This window comes from Malus sylvestris, chromosome 5 (assembly GCF_916048215.2).
Source record: "Malus sylvestris chromosome 5, drMalSylv7.2, whole genome shotgun sequence".
Lineage (NCBI taxonomy): Eukaryota > Viridiplantae > Streptophyta > Magnoliopsida > Rosales > Rosaceae > Malus > Malus sylvestris.
The window spans coordinates 32,442,700-32,456,137 of record NC_062264.1 but is presented as its reverse complement, the minus strand read 5'-3'; positions in this window follow the sequence as shown (position 1 = coordinate 32,456,137).

Sequence of the window (13,438 nt, the reverse complement as noted above, 5' to 3'; positions counted from 1 at the left end):
TGTTTTTCAGCATTTTGGTTTTTGGAGTAAAATCCCAAATCCCTTTCATGCATAGCATATAAGTGGCAACTTGTAATTATATACGGTATAATCCTGTAATTCAAAATTACAAGGCTTCAATAATTCATAATGCAATAATTAAAACCGGCATTAAAAAAGGGTGCAAACAATTATTGTAATGATTGTCCATCATTGTATTGTGAACGATTAAGCCTTAATTTACATCTACCTATAAAACTCAACTTGAGCCTGATACTTAAATTTTGTTACTTAATCCCCTAAAAATCAAACTCGCATCTCACTTTGTCCATATCATCAAAATATGTTAAAAATCCAGCAAAACTATTTTTGTGGTACACATCTCAACAACAGGTCCTGTTTGTAAAAACCTTACGCGCGAGACCTGTGTGTTCATCATAGACATTGTTTATAAAATTGAACACTATTTATGAAACTGAACGATACTACACTATTTATTGGTCCAGTTTCATAAATAGTGCTTAGTTCTTTATTCACTTTTAGAAATAATGCTTAGTTCTTGGTCATGTTTCATAAATAGTGCATAATTATTGGGTTCAGTCTCATTAATTGTGTATAGTAATTGGTACAGTTTCATAAATAGTATTTCTTTCTTCGTCCCATTTCATAAATGGTATCTAGTTATTTGTCCACTTTCACAAATAGTGCCTAGTTCTTGATCTAGTTTCATAAATAGTTTCAACATATTGGTTTAGTTTTAGAAATTGTTTGTACCATACTTGACCAATCCCGAAATTACTGAGCACTGGTCAACGTTATACCGTCAAGGACCCAGAAGAGTTTCCCTCTAACCAGGAGGCCAATCACAGCGCGACACGTGTCGACGTCAGAAGCCAATCACAACACAACACGTGTCAATGCCAGAATGAAACTAGAGATCATTCTCTCACAATATTCCTTAATATCATTTGTACTAAATCATTCAGTAGTACTCACTAAAGAAGAGCTTGAACCTATGTACTTGTGTAAACCCTTCACATTAATAAGAACTCCTCTACTCCGTGGACGTAGCCAATCCGGGTGAACCACGTACATCTTGTGTTTGATTCCCTGTCCCTATCCATTTACTTACTTATCCACACTAGTGACCGGAGCAATCTAGCGAAGGTCAAAAACTTAACACTTTCTGTTGTACCAAAGTCTTCACTGATTTTGTGCATCAACATTTGGCGCCGTCTGTGGGAACGACACTTATTCCCACTCTCTTCAGCTTTGCCAAGTTGGTTTCCACCATTCGTACACTCTCTTTTGACCAGGCATCCCTCTCCAACATGGGGAGCGAAGGAAGCCACAACACACAGAATGACACCCCTCTTGCACCTAGTGCGAAGCAACGAAAGAATGAAGGAAATAGGGTTGATCTTCAAGCTAAAGTCGATGAGCTAGAAGCTCAAAACAACAAGATAGAATAAAGAATGAGGTCCTCCAGGAGTAGTATGAGAAACTCTTTGAGACGTTACACGAAACTAGGCGTACTCAAACACGTGAGCTCGTTGCCCCTATGGACATTAACCATCATCTGGATGCCCCTTAAAACGGAGGGTCACCTCCCTTCAACATAGGTATCCCTGAGGAGGAGCGAGCTAATCATCAAAACATTGATCAACATGAGACTTCTCTCAACCCAGATGCTTCGACCCGAAGTAGAAGAAGTGGAGGAAGACACCTCCTTGTAGAAGGGTTGGAATGATCAAAAGCCGTTTATCGTGACTGCCGAGACTTCCTAAAGCAATGTCGAGAAAATCCCTTCCACATATACTCGAAGATCAATGACCCAAGGGTTTCTGAAAGACTCGGTCCCCTCCTACGACCCAGGCCAGCTGCCAATCTAGGGAAGGAACGACAGGTCCCAGAGGAACATGAAGGTACGGGGGACTCTGAGGTATTCCGACAGACTCACTCTAGAAGTCAGTACAGCGAGTCCAAGAAAAAACCACATGCCCTTGCTCAAACTTTCCTACTTCCAAGAGGCGATGGAGACTTATGAAAGAAAATTCCAGTGGTACATGACTCCACTCAGGACCCCCTTGTTCTACAACTCCTTGAGGAAGTAAACAAGTTGAATGCCGAACGTCAGGCCGAGATACCTGACTGGAACCAACCCAGGCCTGGCCCTCTCACAAGAAGGATCATCGACACCCCTCTTCAAACGAAGACAAAACAAAAGTTTGGTTTACAACTCTATACTGGAAGGGAGGACCCAATTGAACACCTTAACCTCTTTGAGTCCACCATGGCATATCGGATGCACACCGATGAAGAGCGATGTCTTCTCTTCCCCTCCACCCTCTCTAGTAGAGCTCTAAACTGATAACTTGTACACTATTCGCTAAAAGTCGGACGAGTCACTACGAGAGTATGCCGGTCGCTTCAATCATGAGTATTCTCGCTGCGCTGAGGCAGATAACAAGACCGCCATCAAGGCCTTCATGGCAAGCCTACGTGATTATTTCTTCAAGTACATGATCAATGCCAACACTTGGAAGACTTAGTCTGAGGTGATGGCACAGGCTTAAAACCACGCCTCCGCCCGAAACAAAGACATACTAAGGGAACCCCCATATGGTTAACCCCTATCAACAAATGGGAAATTGAAGTCAAGTTCTACCAAGTGAGGAGATATTGGTCATTCAGACACCCATAATCTCCTGCCTCATTTAGCTACTCGCAAAGTCACCAAATGTATCTGTCTCTTGGTAAGAGGAAGGATTTTTACTCACAGCAAGCCCATTACAACAAGAGGGATAAAAGTTCGTATCAAGACAACCAAGGGTGAACGTACCGTCGACTATTATGACTATGGGGCCAAGCCTCACTCTTTCAAAGTGGAGGACTAGGTACTGAAGGAAATGCTATTATAAGAAGGCATACACATTACAAATATTTTGACTCTCAACCGTTTGAGATCTTTTGTCACACAAGCCATTCGGCAAATATTTAAAGAAGAGGGAATTCAAACAACTTCTTCTGAGTCTTTTGCGTTCCTAGCACTGGAATACTTGGCCTACGCTGACCTACCCTTATACTCCAACTTAGAGCTTCAACATGCGTACTTTGACATAAAGTATGTGATACTAAGTGTTAAAACCAACATGGTTCACATATCAAAAGCATGGATCCCTTCATGCATATTAAAACATTCATAAGCATCACTCATATCAATTAACATAAACATTATACATTCCAACACATTCATACATAAACATCATACATTCCAACACATCCATACATAAGCCAACTGTGCTTTGAAAGGGTTCAACATACTTTGTGTCTACAATGTGCCTCGACACATTGCCCTTATTCTCACCAACCAGGTGATGAAATATGAAGAAGGAACTCATCTTCATGCCACCAACGAGGTGATGAAATGTACAACCCGTACTCTCCTTCATGCCACCAACCAGGTGATGAAATGTACAACCCGTACTCTAATATCATTTGGCAACTTGCCACTCATGCCACCAACCAGGTGAAGAATGAACTTATCTTCATGCTACCAACCAGATGATGAAATGTACAACCCATACTCTAATATCATTTGGCAACTTGCCACTCATGCCACCAACCAGGTAAAGAAGGAACTCATCTTCGTGCCACCAACTAGGTGATGAAATGTACAACCCATACTCTCCTTCATGCCACCAACCAGGTGATGAAATGTACAACCCGTACTCTAATATCATTTGGCAACTTGCCACTCATGCCACCAACCAGGTGAAGAAGGAACTCATCTTCATACCACAAACTAGGTGATGAAATGTGCAACCCGTACTCTTCTTCATGCCACCAACCAGGTGATAAAATATACAACCAGTACTCTAATATCATTTGGCAACTTGCCACTCATACCACCAACCGGGTGAAGAAGGAACTCATCTTCATGCCACCAACCAGTTGATGAAATGTACAACCCGTACTCTAATATCATTTGGCAACTTGTCATTCATGCCACCAACCAAGTGAAGAAGGAACTCATTATTGTGCCACCAACCAGGTGATGAAATGTGATGAAAGGTGATGAGGGAACTCATCTTCATACCACCAACCAAGTGATGAAAGCAACTCACCATTCATTCCACCTACCAGAAGACGAGTGGTACAACTTATACATGTGAACTCCTAGCATTCACAAATAATAAAAAACCCTCAAGCTTGACAACTCAATTAGGGGAGCACTTATGCCCAACAAGAGTTATAATCACCAACAAATTCTTATTGCAAGCCAACAACAACTCCAGTGCATGGCATACGAACATCAAGCTATTCAGCCCTCCTGCATCTGCTTCAGACATTTCCCCTCTGTAACAATGCAACCACTACAACTCGTAGAAAGCTTCACACATTCTTGATCAAGACATTGTGAAACAAAACCAATTTATAGTGCCAACAAGAGCTTCATCAAATGAGTTCAACCACAATTCTCAAAAGCTTCACACACTCTTGATCAAGACAGTGTGAAGCAAAACCAATTTATGGTGCCAACAAGAGCTTCATCAATGGAAGGCAACCACAATTCTCAAAAGCTTCATACACTCTTGATCAAGATAGTGTGAAGCAAAACCAATTTATGGTGTCAACAAAAGCTTCATCAAAGGAGTTCAACCACAATTCTCAAAAGTTTCACACATTCTTGATCAAGACAGTGTGAAGCAAAACCAAGTTATAATGCCAACAAGAGCTTCATCAATGGAAGGCAACCACAATTCTCAAAAGCTTCACACACTCTTGATCAAGACAGTGTGAAGCAAAACCAATTTATGGTGCCAACAAAAGCTTCATCAAAGAAGTTCAACCACAATTCTCAAAAGCTTCACACACTCTTGATCAAGACAGTGTGAAGCAAAACCAATTTATGGTGCGAACAAAAGCTTCATCAATGGAGGGCAACTACAATTCTCAAACCTTCGAAGCAAATTCAAGACTGTTCGAAGCAAATTCAATTTATATGGTTCATCCAAACCTTCGACTACTACAAGGTGTGGCTTGCATCACAATCTCTCGCTCAACAGTGTGGAAGCAAAATTTGTATATGTTGTCTCTCCCACATTTTCAAATTTCTAGTTTCCCAAAAAAAAAAAAAAAGGGAAATTCAACAAAGCTTCATCAATGGAGGACAACTACAAATTCTCAAAAGCTTCACACTATCTTGATCAAGATAGTGTGAAACAAAATCAATTCATGGTACCCAACAAAGCTTCACCACAAAAGCTTCACCAACAAAAGCTTCATCAATGGAGGATAACTACAAATTCTCAAAAGCTTCACACTATCTTGATCAAGATAGTGTGAAGCAAAATCAATTCGTGGTACCCAACAAAGCTTCACCACAAAAGCTTCACCAACAAAAGCTTCATCAATGAAGGACAACTACAAATTCTCAAAAGCTTCACACTATCTTGATCAAGATAGTGTGAAGCAAAATCAATTCGTGGTACCCAACAAAGCTTCACCACAAAAGCTTCACCAACAAAAGCTTCATCAATGGAGGACAACTACAAATTCTCAAAAGCTTCACACTATCTTGATCAAGATAGCATGAAGCAAAATCAATTCATGGTACCCAACAAAAGCTTCAACTCCAAAGCTTCACCTACAAAACTTCAACTCCAAAGCTTCACCTACAAAAACTTCACCCACAATAGCTTCACCTACAAAAGCTTCACCCATAAAAGCTTCACCCACCACAAAAGCTTCACCTACAAAAGCTTCATCCACAAAAACTTCACCCATAAAAACTTCACCAACAAAAGCTTCACCAACAAAAGCTTCACCCACCACAATAGTTTCACCCATAAAAGCTTCACCAACAAAAGCTTCACCCACAAAAGCTTCACCCATCACAAAAGATTCACCCATAAAAACTTCACTCACAAAAGCTTCCCCCACCATAAAAGCTTCACCCACAAAAGCTTCCCCCACCACAAAAGCTTCACCAACAAAAGTTTCAACCACCACAAAGTTTCACCCACAAAAGCTTCAACTACAAAAGCTTCACACTATCTTGATCAAGATAGTGTAAAGCAAAATCAATTCATGGTACCCAACAAAGTTTCACCTACAAAGTTTCACATATAACGCTTAATATATATATATATATATATATTTCGGAAATTAGAAAATTCAAAAATTCAAAAATTCAAAAATTCAAAAATTCAAAAATTCAAAAATTCAAAAATTCAAAAATTCAAAAATTCAAAAAAAAAAAAAAGGCTAGGCTTCCTCTTCTTTGAGCCTAACAACTTTCATAACAAATATATATGAAGGAGGAGTTTTGGGCTACCACTTAGAAAGGAAAACGGTGAAATTTTTTACTTTGGAAACTTGGCTACTAGCAAGACACCTCATTCGTCAACTCTCTCGACCGGAGACTTGGGGGACTCCTACCATACGCTACTACACATTGATACTTGGAAGTCTCACGACCACTCAATGACTTGGATTTTTTCAAGTCTCCAACCGAGAAGTTTTCCTCACTTGAGAAATTAAGAGAGCACTACCTCAACCTACATGCTTCACTCACAAAGCTTCAACATACAAGATTCAACAAAAGGAAAAATTCAAAGAACTTAGTGAAGAAGGCCTTGGTGTATTTAACACAATACGTTGAAATGAAGCAAAGCTTGTTTATTGATATCTCCGATAAGTTGCAAATATGTACAGATACATGAATCAAAATAAACAAACAAGAGGGAACATTCACAAAGGTTACTCAGGAGAAGTCTCAACAGTCGGCAGAGCCCCAGAAAGAGGAGGCACCAAAGGGTGATTATTTGGAGCCTCAGTACTAGGCAGAACCCCAGAAGAAAAAGGCACCGAAGGTTGAACATTTGGAGCTTCATTACGCGGTACAGCCCCAGAAAACGAAGGCAATAAATGTCTTTGGATCAAACCCACAAACCTCTGATGATCAAGTAAAATCTGACCATCAGATTCCTGCAGCTGGTCGAGCTTCCTCTTCATGTTTGTAGTATAGTCATGTGCAAGCCTATGCAACTGTTTATTCTCATGCTTGAGCCCTCTGATTTCCTGTTTGAGACTTATCACTTCAGCCACCAATGATTCAACTTGGTGGGTTCGAGCAAATAGGCGTTGGGCCATATTAAACACAGAAGCTTCAATTCCAAAGCTTCACCCATAAAAGCTTCATCAATAAAAACTTCACCTACAAAGCTTCAACTCCAAAGCTTCACCTACAAAAGCTTCACCCACAATAGCTTCACCCACAATAGCTTCACCTACAAAAGCTTCACCCATAAAAGTTTCACCTACAAAAGCTTCACCAACAAAAACTTTACTCACAAAAGCTTCCTCCACCACAAAAGCTTCCCCCCATAAAAGCTTCTTCCACCACAAAAGCTTCACCCACCACAAAAGCTTCACCTACAAAGCTTCACCTACAAAAGCTTCACACTATCTTCCCACCACAAAAGCTTCACCCACAAAAGCTTCACCCATAAAAGCTTCCCCCACCACAAAAACTTCACCCACAAAAGCTTCACTTACAAAAACTTCACACTATCTTGATCAAAATAGTGTGAAGCAAAATCAATTCATGGTACCCAACAAAGCTTCACCTACAAAGCTTTAAAAAATATATATTTTTTTTCAAAAATTCAAAAATTTAAAAATTCGAAATTTCGAAAATTCAAAAAAAAATTGCCTAGGCCTCTTCTTCTTTGGGCCTAACAACTTTCATAATAAATATATATATGAAAAAGGAGTTTTCAGCTACCACTTAGAAAGGAAATGCCTCATTCGTCAACTCCCTCGACCGGAGACTTGGGGGACTTCTACCATATACTACTGCACATTGATACTCGGAAGTCTCACGACCACTCAGTGACTGGGATTTTTCAAGTCTCCAACCGAAAAGTTTTCCTCACTTGGGAAATTACGGGAGCACTACCCAACCTACATGCTTCACTCACAAACCTTCAACAAAAGGAAAAATTCAAAGAACTTAGTGAAGAAGGCCTTGGTGTATTTAACACAATACGTTGAAATGAAGCAAAGCTTGTTTATTGATATCTCCGATAAGTTACAAATATGTACATATACATGAATCAAAATAAACAAACAAGAAGGAGCCTTCACAAAGGTTGCTCAGGAGAAGTCTCAGCAGTCGGTAGAGCCCCAGAAAGAGGGGCACCAAAGGGTGATTATTCGAAGCCTCAGTACTAGGCAGAACCCCAGAAGGAGGAGGCACCAAAGGTTGATCATTTGGAGCTTCATTACGCGGTACAGCCCCAGAAGACGAAGGCAATAAATGTCTTTGGAACAAACCCACAAACCTCTGATGATCAAGTAAAATCTGACTATCAAATTCCTGCAGCTGGTCGAGCTTCCTCTTCATGGTTGTAGCATAGTCATGTGCGAGCCTGTGCAACTGTTTATTCTCATGCTTGAGCCCTCTGATCTCCTGTTTGAGACTTATCACTTCAGCCGCCAATGATTCAACTTGGTGGGTTCGAGCAAATAGGCGTTGGGCCATATTAGACACAGAACCTGCACACTGAACAGTGAGAGCCAGAGAATCCTTAACAGCCAACTCATCAGACCGTTTGGAAAGTAGTCTGTTATCTTTGGGAGTGAGAAGGTTCTTAGCCACCATCGCAGCGGTCATATCATTCTTCTTCACAGAGTCCCCAATGGTAAGATGACCAATAAGGGATAAGAAGGATGGGCGCCATATGTTGTCTTGAGAAAGCATGGCTGCCTTTTCACCAAAGTTCAAGTCAAAACGACGGTCGGATGGGCCAGACATTCTCAGAAATGATGAAGGAGAAATGAGGTGCAATAAACCTTTGAAGTAAGGAGAAAAATCCTACAAGCAATAACTCTCTTAATGTACTTCTTGCACACAATTGGTGCCCTTATAAAAGAAAGGGCAACATGGCCATTAGTTCAAAAATCGAAGAAGCACCACTTTCCACACGTGAAATCAGCTCCTCGGGTACCATAGATAACTTTGCCAAATATCTCTGACAAAGTTTAGACACATAAATTTTGAAGGTCCAGCTACCCTATTATTACCCACAAGGGTAAAGGAACAGCATCACTGCTTGATAACCGGAAAGTCTCTATGTGTGTCAACCTCCGTGCTCCGTGGCAAGGCAGACTGGCAAAAATGCCCAACCTTTACTCACATTCGAGAAAACACTCCTAACAAGATTGCTTGCTCAAAAATCAAAGAGGCACCACTCTCCGATTCTCGAAAGCCAGACTCCCAACAGGATTACTTGCTCAAAAATGGAAGAGGCATCGCCCTCCGAATCTCGAGAGCCAGACTCCCAACAAGATTACTTTCTCAAAAATCGAAGAGATACCGCTCTCTGAATCTCAAGAGCCAGACTCTCAACAGGATTGCTTTCTCAAAAATCAAAGAGGCACCACTCTCTGAATCTCGAGAGCCAGACTCTCAACAGGATTATGTGCTCAAAAATCGAAGAGGCACCACCCTCCGAATCTCGAGAGCCAGACTCCCAACAGGATTACTTTCTCAAAAATCGAAGAGACACTTCTCTTCGAATCTCAATAGTCAGACTCTCAACAGGATTGCTTTCTCAAAATCGAAAAGGCACCATTCTCTGAATCTCGATAGCCAAATCCCCGATAGGATTGCTTGTTCAAAAATTGAAGAGGCACCGTTCTCCGAACTTCGAGAGCAAGATTTCCTTGGATAAAGCTTGTCTGCAATCTTTACACACAACATCAGCTTTCCAAATACTACAAACCATTTTTTCAAAGTGCTCTGACAAAGTTAAAACACGTGAAGCTTGCAGCTCCCACTACATTGCTATGACCAATAAGGGTAAAAGAATAGCACTACTACTTGTTGTTGGGGAGACTCCTATATATGTCGACCTCCATCCTCCACAGCCAGGCAGACCTGCAAATAAAAAAAATGCTCAACTTTTCTTCACATCCGAGAGGGCACTCTCAGCAGAATCTCTCGAAATACTCAGCTTATTTTCCTCCCGATAATACCTATGCAAACAAGCTACACCAAAGCAACAGTATCTCATATCATCAGGGTTAAAAGCAAGAGTATCCCATATCATGTTTTTTCCTTGTGTTTTCATTTGGCCTTGTTCTTATCAGCAAGACAAGGAGAAAGAGAGCAATCAGTCAGCACTTGGAATCAAGCTTCGAATCAGGAACTGACTGCCTGGAACCCGTTGCCTGATTACTTATCCGGCATTACTCTCGAGTACTCATCTTCAACATCTTATGCTTCAAGAGAAGATACCATATCTGCCTGATGAACAGATAAGGCAAGTGAGAAGGATACAAGGAAGCATGTGGAGACAAGCGTAACAGAACACGTGCCGATACATCCACTACTTTGTCAACAGCAAAAGTATCCCATATCATCAAGGTCGAACGTACTCTAGATTTGATGGACTTGTTTTGACCCTCAAATTCTTGAGTCGGCCTTATACTCTAGAAGAAACCAGAAAACCCTCCAGCCCAGTTCAAGAATAAGCTTGTGGAAAGTTACTTCTTCAAAAGAAAAAGTATCTCATATCATCTCTTCTTCATTTGCTTCTCCTTATCCTTGTTGCTTTTTACGACACAAGGAGAATGAGAACAATCAACCGAAAGCCGAAGTCAAACCTCTGATCCAGGTTATTTGCTTGGAAGTCTGATTGCTTACCTTGTCTGTTACCTCATTTGGCAAATCTCCTAGCTCGACGACTTGGGGGACTCTTACTATAGGGTTTGTATCGCACTTGATCAAGCCCGAAACTACAAGTAAGCTTCAACTGAAATTGATACATTACCTTGTGCATCTTCATCGGTTAAAGATACCACCCTTGGATGGAGGAAAAGTACTTCTAGAGAAGATGCCACATCTACATATGAGATAGATAAGGCAAGTGAAAATGATACCACACTTCGGTACTTAGAAGTTTCGTGATTACTTAATGGCTTGGATCTTGTAAGTCCCCAACCGAGGAACTTCCCTCACTTGGGAACTTAGGGGAGCATTGTTTGTACCATGCTTGACCAATCTCGAAACTACTGAGCACTGGTCAACGTTATACCGTCAAGGACCCAGAAGAGTTTCCCTCCAACTAGGAGGCCAATCACAACGTGACATGTGTCGACGTCAGAAGCCAATCACAACACGACACGTGTCAATGTTAGAATGAAACTAGAAACTCTCTTCTATAAATAGAGATCATTCTCTCACAATAGTTCCTAATGTCATTTGTACTAAATCATTCACTAGTACTCACTAAAGGAGAGCTTGAACCTATGTATTGTGTAAACCCTTCACATTAATGAGAACTCCTCTACTCTGTGGACGTAGCCAATCTGGGTGAACCACGTACATCTTGTGTTTGCTTCCCTGTCCCTATCCATTTACTTACTTATCCACACTAGTGACCAGAGCAATCTAGCGAATGTCACAAACTTAACACTTTCTGTTGTACCAAAGTCCTCACTGATTTTGTGCATCAACAGAAATAGTGCCTAATTCTTGTTTTTGTTTCATAAATAGTGTCTACTTATTCGTCTAGTTTCATTAATAGTGTATAGTAATTAGTACAGTTTCATAAATAGTGTTTCTTTCTTTGTCCCATTTCATAAATAGTATCTAGTTATTTGTCAACTTTCACAAATAGTGCCTAGTTCTTGGTCTAGTTTCATAAATAGTTTCAACATATTGGTTTAGTTTTAGAAATAGTGCCTAATTCTTGGTTTCGTTTCATAAATAATGTCTACTTATTCGTCCAGTTTCATAAATAGTGTCTAGTTATTGATCTAGTTTCATAAATAGTGTCAACTTATTGGTCAAGTTTTATAAATAATGTATAATTCTTGGTTCAGTTTCATAAAATTTGAAATTTATACCCTTTTTGGTCCTATAAAAGCACATATTACGCTGAAAACGATGAACCTATAAGTGGTCTTTTAGATTAAAACCTTGAGAAGATTATTACGTTCTCAGTAATTATATTTTAAAAGTTGTTTTCAATTACCAAATTCAAACTCCCTCACATTTTTTACATACCTACAATAATAAATGGAGCTCGTCATCCAATTTCTTGATAATGTGTGTCATCTTGGATAGATTTTTTTCCTTGTGCCGGTAATACAAGTGGTACACCACGTGTTATTATATAAGTGGTGGGAAATTTTAATATTTTATGTTATTAATTTTTTAACAAAAGAATCTCACCACTTATATAGAGATACTTGGTGTAACACCCACCTGTGTTCTAGACACATTAAAAAATCTCTCGTCATCTTGACTACTATTGGGAAACAACACCATAAAAATATAATTGGGGAATGTAATTTAATTTGAAGTTTTTTTTTTCTAATTCTAAGCAAAAAAATAAAATAAAAAATTAATAATAATAATAATAATAATAATAATCTGAATTAGGGTTGGAAAAAAATCCCGAATTACCTGAACCCGACCGAAAATTCCTGAATTCAAAACCGAAAAATCCCGAAAAAATCCTAGGAATTCGGTACGGGAATTGGGACTTGGTTGGCAGATGTTCGGTAATCCCGAACCGATTTGTATACATATTATACATTTATTTATCATATATTATATATATTAGAATAAATTGTAACCGTTGGGTAAAAGACCTCACTCTCTCTAATCTCTCAAATGTGTCAGCACTCCCTCTCACTCAGACCACCTGCACTCTTTCTCTAACCTCTCAAATATCTTTGCACTCTCTCCTCTCCTCCTCAGCTATGTCAACAAACTCAACACTCTCTTTAATCTCTCGAATCGTCTCTACACTCTACTCTTCTCCTCCTCCCTTTATGAGCAGACTCAACACGTCCAACCGACCACCACACCTCTATGACTCCTCCATATTCCAAATCCAGGCTTCCATGGTTCCACCTCGAACAACCTCCAAACCGAAGCTTCTCTGATATGATAATGAAGGTGTCAAAATTCATGAAATTATTGTACCTTGATTTTGATTTGGATTCTAAAGTTGAGAAGGTTTTGAACTTTCAATTTGGAGATTTAGAATGAATGAAAATCCCCTTATTTCAATTACTGCTTGATATGTTTATATTTGGCTTTCTGATTTTGAATTTTGATCGAAGGCTTCTTCGATCTTTGTATTGTTGAATCTCTGAATTTTTAGGGTTTGTTTGTAAATTTGGGATTTAGGATCTGCATTGATTCGATCTTCTAAATTAGGACTGTAGTCATTCCCGATCCCGAACCGAAAAATCGAAACAATTTCGGGAATCCCGAAATTTGGGAACACCAAAATTTTAATAAGGTTTCGGGTTTTAGAATTGCATCCTGAAAGGAGTCGGTTTGGGATTCGGGCTTTGGGTTTCGGTTTGGGATCCTGACCCGAACCAGCCCTAATCTGAATGCAGCTGTCAATGGGAGAAAAGAGGGAAG